This window comes from Tupaia chinensis, unplaced genomic scaffold, assembly GCF_000334495.1.
Source record: "Tupaia chinensis unplaced genomic scaffold, TupChi_1.0 Scaffold140684_1, whole genome shotgun sequence".
NCBI classification, from domain to species: domain Eukaryota; kingdom Metazoa; phylum Chordata; class Mammalia; order Scandentia; family Tupaiidae; genus Tupaia; species Tupaia belangeri.
Genome location: NW_006200554.1, coordinates 41,948 through 51,706, shown reverse-complemented (window position 1 = coordinate 51,706; position 9,759 = coordinate 41,948). Strand labels below are relative to the sequence as shown.

Sequence of the window (9,759 nt, the reverse complement as noted above, 5' to 3'; positions counted from 1 at the left end):
TAGTCACGCCACAATACCTTCTCCTCCATTCTCCTCTCAGGATCTTGGGCACGTACACACATGCGCCCGGCATGAGTTGTAAGCCACTGGGTCCAGGACGCGAACCGCGGTCGACTATGTGGGAGTCCAGCGACATAGCCATTACGCAACTGCTGGTTCCCCGTTATGGGTTTTTCATAGATGGTTTCTATTGAATTGAGAAATGGCCCTTCTATGCAGATTTGCTAAGAGTCTTGATCATGAAGGGATGTTGTATCTTATCAAATGCTTTTTCTACATCAATTGATATGACCATATGGTTTTTATCTTTATTCCTGTTGATGTTATGTATTACATTTATGGTTTTGCGTATGTTGAACCAACCTTGCATTCCTGGAATAAAGCCTACCTGATCATGGTGTATGATCTTTTTTATAAGTTGTTGAATGTGATTTGCTCGTATCTTGTTGAGAATCTTTGCATCTATGTTCATCAGAGATATTGGTCTATAGTTTCCCTTCCTTGTCCTGTCCTTATCTGTTTTAAGGATAAGGATGATAGAGGCTTCATAGAATGAATTCAGGAGAGATTCTGAGGGAGGGTCATCTCTGACCCCCACCCCACTTCCAGTCTCCCCAGCCCAAGATTTTATATGTTTCTATATCTTCTAGTCATTCAGTTTTGGCCATGGAAGATAGACAGTCAGTATATATTAAGTGGAGACATACTGTGTTTCTACTTCATAATCTCGCTTGCTTCACTCAGCAGTAAATCTTTCATATTCTTCCACTTTCTGTCAAAAGCCAGGGTCTTGTTGTTTTTTATGGCTGAGTGGTATTCCATAGAATATCTGTGCCACAATATTTCAATGCATTCCTCTGTCCGTAGACAGTTGGGTTGGTTCCATGTCTTTAAAATTATGAATGCTGCTGCAGTAAACATAGAAGTACAAGCACTTTTCTGACTAAGCATTCTTCTGTCCTTTGGGTAGATTCCCAGGAGTAAGATTTCTGGATTATATGGTAGTTTTATTTGTAGATGTTTGAACAATCTCCATATTCTCTAAAGTGTCTGGACCAATTTGCAATCCCACCAGCAGTGTAGTAGAGTTCCCCTTTTAACACACCTTCACCAGCACTTTGACTTTTTTTTTTTTAAATCTTAGTCATTCTCATGGTGTTAAGTGGTATCTAATTGTGCTTTTGATCTGTATCTCCCTTATGATGAGGGATTTGGAGCATTTTTACATGTGCCTTTTGGGTGTTTGTATGTTTTCCTTAGAGAGGTTTTTTTTTTTAATTCATTCAACCATCTTTTAATTGGGCTGACCATCTTTTATAAGTAAGCCAATTTATTTCCCTGTGTATTCTGATTATCAGTCCCTTATCTGATACAAAAATATTTACCAATTCCAAGGACTTTCAATTCACACTAATTATTGTCCCTTTTGCCATGTAGAAAAGTATTAATCAGATGGAATCCAACTTGTCTATTTTTGAGATTATTGATTGTGCTTTGGGTGTTTTATTTAAGAAATCTTTGCTACCCCAATGTCTCCCTGAGTTTCACCAGTGTTGTCCAGCAGTAGTTTTATATTTTGAGGTCTTAGGATTAGATCTTTAATCCACTTTGAGTTAATTTTTGTCAATGGTGAGAGGTAGAGGTTTAGATTCTACTTCCTGTAGGTGGGTATCCAGTTTTTCCAGCACCATATGCTAAAGATATTTTCCTTTTATCAATGGATTGACTGGAAACCTTTGTCAAAAATCAGTTGGCTTTGTGTTCAGATGTTTATTTCTGGTGTCTTGATTCTGTTCCATTGGTCCACCTGTCTGATTTTTTTTAAAAGATGTTTATTAAACATTTTTAATTGTCAAAAAATGACTAAAATGGGTTTTAAAAATTAAGGCTCTTCTCTTTCTGTGGATTGCCAGAACAATGTAAAAATAATATCAATCAACCCTGCTGAATGCTTTGTTCCTAAAGTTCAATTTCATAGATTCCTAAACGTCTTATGATTAATATAAAAATTGGACTATAAATGACATGTAATGGCCATCTGTACTGAACACACACTCTGATCAGGTGTACAATAGTCTAATTGAGAAGTTAAGCAAAAATATTCCAGTTAAAGCATAAATTTTAATTTTGGCGTTGTAAAGTCATTGTTTCCCCATGCTTTCATGATTCTCCTAAACCGAAATAGTCTAAGACAGGAGCTTAACCTTGGGCTGAATGTGCTCCCAGGAGGATGGTTGACTTGGCTGGCAATTAGTTTGATTATATTTTTTAAATGCTCTAAGGTGAATTATCAAATGATTCAGAATTACATGGCATGCAGTATCCAAAATTATGGCTCTGGTGCACTTAAATTTACATTAAGAATAAGAAGTGTCATTCACATTCCTTGTACACCCCACACCTCCTGCAAAAAAAAAAAATCACTACCTATTCAAGTTCTAGATCTGGTGCAGCATTAAGGGTTAAAACTTACCACTTTACCAGGCCGTCCCCATGTGCAAACAAATCTGTTCTGACAAGCAGTGACTATACAGTCTTCAAGAAAAATTAATACAGTCAGTCGTTCATGTGCGATCTTTTTACAGATCAGAGGCTCTATCAAGGGAACATCTTCCATTCGTGGACACAGGGGCGTTCCCAAGGTTTTAGCAGGGTCTGTTTTGGTTTTAGTAACTAGGTTCAGTTTGTCACTGCTCTAGAAATGTGTCCCATGCTATGGTTCCGCTTATGGTCTTTCTCGTGGTGTTTCTCCTTCCGATCGTGCAATGAGAGGGTTGCAAATTTGCTGACCCTAGAGGCAATGGCCCCGTCCATGACACTGCTCTTGCTGCCGGCACTGGAGACCGCTGAGTGTGGGAGGCTGTTGGATCGTGGCAGGGGAGGCGGCAATGAGTTCCCGGGAGTTGTGACACTGTTCCCGTTGCTTCCTGCAGGAGGACTCGTGGCATTCATGACATTTGTGTGTGTCCTTGCTCTCGAGAGGGGTTGGTGAGGGAAAAGGATGTCTTCAGTGAGGTTCCACAGACAGAGCTGAGTGTCCTGGCCCACGGAACCCCACCGGTACCTAACACTGATGAGGCAGCTGTCCATAGAGTTCCGTTTGGAGAGCCTGGACTGAGTGCTGTTAGCTCGGTCTCTACCAAGGTGTAGAAGGTCCTGGAAGTCCTGTCACTGCCACTGAACTCCATAGGGTCGCTCTCCTCTACACTCGTGGTATAGGGGTCAAACGCCACAACACTGACCCAGGATTTGTGTCCATGGCCTCTGGCTATTACTCAGCAGTCTCCAAAAGACCAGACCATCACCAAGTCGTCCTCTCCACCTGTCATGATGTACTTGCCGTCTGGGCTCCAGAACACGCAGAGCAAGCCCCCAAAGTAGCTTTTCATCATACCGTGCAACTCCACTAAGTTGAAGTTGAACATCCGCAGAAACCCATCCTGGCTCACACACCGCCAGGAACTTGCCATCTGGGGAGAAAGCGAACTTGTTGAGGGTCCCCTCACCCGCCGTCCACTTAAGAAGTGGGTTCCTTGTGGATTTGCTCTTGCAAATGTGCATGGAAAAACTCTCCCCCTGCTTCAGCAGCTGGCAGTGGAGGGCTGTTGTGGCAGAGAATGAAATAATGATATATGACTTTTATCACTACAAGACCTGGAAGGTTATGTACGTGGAAGAGGACAAGTAATTTAACAAAAATTTAAATGTTTCATGTAGTGTTCCACGTTGTACAAGTACATGCTCCCGCTCGAGTAGGCGACAAGGAAAAGGCTTTCCAAACCAGGCACCCATCTGACGCAGGTTACTCGCGACTTGTCTATTAGTTTTTCCTCATTACCACCTGTCTGTTTTTGTGCCAATAACAACCATGTTGTTTTGATTATCACAGCGTTATAGTATACTTCTGGGTGAAGAAATGAGATGCTGTCCACTCCACTCTTCTTGCACAGAATTGCCTTTGCAGTACGAGGTCCTTTATGATTCCAGACAAATTGTATTATTGTCTTTTCTGGATCCATGAAGAATGTCTCTGGTACTTTGATTGGGGTTGCGTTATCTATGTAGATTAATTTGGGTATAATTGCCAAATTGATTTTTTTTATTTCAATTTATTTATTTACATTCATTCACTGTACATCATTACAGCATACAAAATGAGATTTTCCATCCAGAGTATACTGTATATTGTCTCAATCAAGCACATCAACAAACATGTTATTCTTAGCAAATGATCTTCCATTTCTTGTTTTCTGTGTGTTTTGCTTTTTCCCCCCATCCTTGATTCCCTCTCTTACCCTCTGCCACCTCCCACTTTCCTCCCACACTGTCTCTAGTATATATGTTTGCTTTCTATACTGTTTTCCCCCCACATTTTATTGAATCACCAAAGACCCTCATCAATCCAAATACCCTCATAGCATACACAGGTGTGACACACACATTCCCATGAACACAAGTCTAACTTTACGCATCTCAATAAAGTAGCACCTAGCTGGGCCTACATATCCTACAGCAGTCATTGAATAGATATATTTTTTTTCCTGAAACTTTTTTTTGTAACTCATTTTACATTCCTTCCCTAAGCATCATCACAGCACACAAAATGCGATCTCCCATCCAGTACACACTGCATAGTGACTCAATCATGCACATTACAAAAAAAAATTTCCAATTTCAGTTCCTAAAATCATTTCCACCCCTCTTTCTGACCCTCTGTCCCTAACCACCCTCCTCTCACACCACCTCCGGTGTCCAAAATTGTCCTCCATTCCCTTCCCACCCACATTGCATTGATCACACAATTTCCTACATAACCTAACTACTTTCAATGGTGAGTTCACTTGTTACTACTAAGAAAACCAGCTTTAACTTAAATCAAAGAAATGCCAAGGAACTTTGCTTAAAGCCAGGAAACAGGTTAGGATTCTGTTCAAATGGTAGGTGCATGAACCTATCAGTCTCAAGTACTTTACCTTCTGTGGTGGTTCAATTTTCCAGATTAAATTATGGGATATAATATTCAACTCCAGACTTGTCCCTGCAATTAAGTTGACCACTTTCTTAGTTTTGGAACTCTTATTTCTGTGTGTCTGTATTTAGTTTTCCTAATATAGCACACCCTTGAGAACTACTTGAAGATCTGGTCTGGTGCTGGTAAATTCTTTCAGGTTTTGTTTATCTGAGAATGTTCTAGTTTTTTCTTCCCACATGAAAGATAATGTTGTCGGGTACAGTATTCTTGGCTAAAATTGCTTTTCTCTTAACACTTTGAATATATTTTCCCATTCTTTCCTCGCTCATACTGTTTCCGGTGAGAGATCTGCTGTTAGCCTGATGGGATGTCCTTTGTTGGTAACTTGATGTTTTTCTCTTACCAATTTTAGTATCTTGTCTTTGTCTATGGTTTTGGTCAACCCGGCTATAATGTGTCTTGGAGAAGATCTTCTTGGGTTGATTCTTTTGGGAGTCCTTTGTATTTCTTGGGACTGGATCTTTGAATACCTCTCTAGGTTTGGAAAGTTATCTTATAGGATTTCACGGAATAAATGATCAATGCCCTTATGGGTCCCTTCACCTTCTAGAATGCCAATTATTCAGATGTTTGGATGTTTGATGGTATCTAGTACTTCTCATATATTATTCTCAAATTTTGGGACCATTTTCTCCGTTTTTGTGGTGGATTTTTCTAGGGCAGCAATTTTCTCTTCTACATCTGAGATTCTATGTTCTGTATGATCTAGTCTGCTTTTAATACTTTCAAGGGAGATTTTGAGTGCCTGTATAATAGACTTCATCTCTAACAGTTCCACTTGATTCCTTTTTAAAGTGTGTAATTCCTCTTTTAGATCTTGCAAGAATTTCCTCACCTTCTGGAATTTGTCAACTTCTTTCTCCTTTCTATTTAGCAGTTCATTCTCTCTTTTCTTCCATCTCTGTTAGCATTGCCATTATGAATATTCTAAATTCTTTATCAGACACTTCCATGACTTCCATTGAACTGCTTGTTGAAGAAGAGGAGTTATTCTTTTCCCTTGGAGGAGAGGTATTTTCTTGCTTTCTCATATTTCTTGTGGTCCTGGGGTGATTTCTTGTCATCTCACAGATGGTGTGTTTCTTTCTAATTCTTGAAGTTCAATCTGAATGTTCAGGAGCAAGCAGAAAGAGGTGATCTGGAATCTCTTTGCCATTCTGTTGTGATCACTGGTGCAGCAGATTCAGTAAATATTGAGGAATATGTTAACCCTTATAGTATTTTGATGTTTAGCTACAGTGTCCTTAGATCCATCAAGAATCACATTAAATGGATATTGAAGAGTGGAGAGACAAGAAAAAAGAAAATGAAAGAGAGAGAACAACAACAAGAAAGAAAGAGAGAAAAAAAGACAAAAAAATCCAAAACTTGTAATTATTGTTTTTCTTTCTTTCTTTTTTTAAGCACATAATAGAAATCTGTGTGGTGCACAAGTGCACTGCACAAAATAACTAGTTTGCAGGAGCCATGAGGACCCTTCTTCTGAAGGCTCGCCTCCACTGCCATGCTTGCTCGCTTTCTGGAGGCTGAATTTTCAGTAGAAAATCTTTATTTCTCTTGCACCCTGAAATAACTAGTTTGCAGGAGCCATGAAGAATCTTCTTATCAAGTTGTAGTTTTAAGAAATGTTCACATGTTGAAATATTCACTCTGTAAGCTAAATAATGTGATTGAATGTATAAAAGAACATGAAATAAAAATATGTAAATGAAAAAAATGTTCAACTTCAGAGGCATTAGGCAATGATTGTAATGGCCAAAGATAAGAATGGAATTTCTCTCTCTGAAACTGCACTTGGGAATAGAATATCACAATGTTCTTTGGTCCTAAGAATTCACTCATGGAACTGCATTACATACCTAAAGAACTTTGTCCTAGGTGATAGTTGACTTTTTAGCCTTTAGACTTAGGCAAACTGAAATAACTTTCAACTAAAATCAAGGTTGTAAACATTCCTTTAAAGATTACACTTAGCAATGTGCAATCACAGAATCTTTTGCAACAGTTACTCAACTTCAAGGGGCTGAAAGACATGTAGACAGTTTATGTTTAGTTCAAAATTTGGTTTAAGTTTTAGCTTTGTGGTGCACCTCAATAGGCATTAGGCAATGAGTCTACAAACTAGAGTTAAGCATGTCTCTTTTTTCTCTGAAACAGCACTTGGGAAGGGAATATCACAAAGTTCTGTGGTTCAAAGACTTCACACATGGAATCACATTGCATAACTGAAGGACTTTGTTCTAGCTGATAGTTGAGTTTGACCTTTTTGGCCTAGGGAAACAAATAAACATGTAAGAATTTATTCATGACTTCACACAGCAAAGAACTAGTACAAAGCTCTATGACACAGATATTCCACTAGAAAGGCTTAATCACATATATAAAGCACTTGGTTGAACTCTAAAGTTGGTGGATTTTTTGCTCCATCAGGATACTTGCATAAGTGACAAATAGGCATGTAAGAAAATTTTTTTTGAGAGGTTTTCGCTATAGGGCGCGTGCGCTCGCCAGACAGACAGAGAAGACATAGAGACAGAAAGCGAGAAATCACCCCCCGGGGGGATGGTCACGCCGCAATCCCTTCTCCTCCATTCTTCTCTAGGGATCTTGGGCACACATGCACACGCGCCCGGCGTGAGTTTTAAGTCACCGGGTCCAGGACGCAAACCACGGTCTACTACGTGGGAGTCCAGCGACATTACGCTAATTGCTGGTTCCCGGCATGTAAGAATTTATTTGTAATATCACACAGCAAAGCAATAGAGCATATATTTGATACAGTCACTCCATTAGAGAAGCCTAATAAAACACTTGGTTGTACTATAATTTTTTCCCTTAATTCCATCAGGGTACATTTGTAAGTGGTAAAAAGGCAAATGAACAAAAATTAGCATGTAAGAATGCGTTCATAATTTGACACAGCAAACCACTAGACCAAAGTTATTTGACACAAGCACTCCTGTAGAGAGGCCTAATCCCATTTTGTTGTTCTTTAAAGTTGATGTTTTCCTCAATCCATCAAGACATATATGTAAGTGAAAAAGAGGCAGATGAATGGAAATAAGCCTGTAAGAATTTGTTTATAACTTTACGTGGCAAAGCACTAGAACAAAGATCTTTGACACAAGCACTCCACCAGAGAGATGTAATCACACATGTACAAGACTTCATTGTACTTCAATGTTGGTGTATTTTTAGTTTTATTAGGGTATGTGCAAAAGTAGCAACAGAAATGAATGAATGCAAATAAGCATGAGAATTTATTCACGCCTCCTTCAGACCTCAGAAGCTAGAAAAGGACAGGGTACTTGCAGGCATCTCGACCTCTGTGTGTCCTGCCCTTTTCCAGGTCCAGCATCACTGCTTTGAATCCCCCAGCAAGTGCTGCTCCCCCTCCAGACCCAGAAGCTAGAAAAGGTAGTGAAAATCTCTCTATATCTTCTTGTTTTCTAACATTGAAAGAAAGTTTTTTTTTTTCCCTCTGAGCTTTTATCTGGCTAATTTCCTCTCACTCTCCCAGATAAGGCAGGATACTTTCAGGCATCTCCATATCTGTATGTGCTGCCCTTTTCTGGGCCCCACATGACTGCTAAGAAGGCCCCAGCCAGTTCCCCTCTCCTACCAGGCCCTAGAAGCTAGAAAATGCAGTGAAAATCGTTCTCTATTCTCTTATTTTCTAGCTTAAAATAATTCACCCCATGCCTCTTCTTGCTAATTTTCCCTCCCTCCCTCACATAGTACAGAGGACTTGCAGACATCTTCATCTTTATTTCTCATGGGGAGTATTCTCCTTTTTTTTTCTGTTGGTTTTCTTTTCTTTTGTTTTCTTACTATACTTTCTGTTTTGTTTTCTTTGATATTTTATCTTTTCTTTTCGTTTTTTTTCACATTCAATCACTCTGTATCATTACATCATACTAAAGGCATTTTCCCATAATAAATACACTATATGTTAGTCAACTCAAAGATATTACCAAACACTTATCGAGTTCTGGACACCAGGTGCACTGAGGCTGCAGGCCCAACCCTTCCACATTTCCATGCATCCCCACCGTTCCTCCTCCTTGGACCCCAGGTTGGTTGTCTGGGACTTTAAGGCAAACTCCCACCCCACCCCACTCGCAATCCTGATCGAGTCGGCCAGCAGTTCCGGGCACCAGGCAGACTCAGGCTGCAGGCCCGACCTACCTGGTCCTGTCACTCATCTTATGACACTTTCCCACTAGCCTTTGGACTCTTTGAATTTCGGTGAATAGTGTGCAGCGCACTTTGCATGCCACATGATTTCCTTTTTTCATTTTGTTTTTCTTTGCTCTTGGGGTGTTGCTTATTAGGTCAATTGAAGGCTCACCTCTCCTTAGAAACAGTGAGGACTTTGGGCCATCCAGGGGAGTGGCAACAGTTAATGGTAATTGTGAGCAACAGGTAGGCAAACCATAAGGGAAATCATCAATTTTCTAAGCCTGTACAACTTTTAATAATCAGAGATACCTTAAATAAGTTAGGAAGAAACATACAGATTACCTGATGACTAGGAACAATCGCAGAACCTCAAAAAATATGAGCAACCAACAAAAGGCCTCTCCCTCAAGGGAAATCATTAAGCCTACATCACCCACAGTCAATACAATGGACATCGTGGACATGTCTGATAAGGAATTCAGAATATTTGTAGTGACCAAACTAACTGAGATGGAAGAGAAAAGAGACAAGGAGCTCCAGGAGAT

The 9,759-nt window shown here is 39.9% G+C and overlaps 1 pseudogene; it reads right to left on the bottom strand.

The window, feature by feature from the left end:
• Nucleotides 1-2,235: 2,235 nt before the first annotated feature.
• LOC102499008 (WD repeat-containing protein 20-like) overlaps nt 2,236-9,759 on the bottom strand; it is a 34,700-nt pseudogene continuing 27,176 nt past the window's right edge.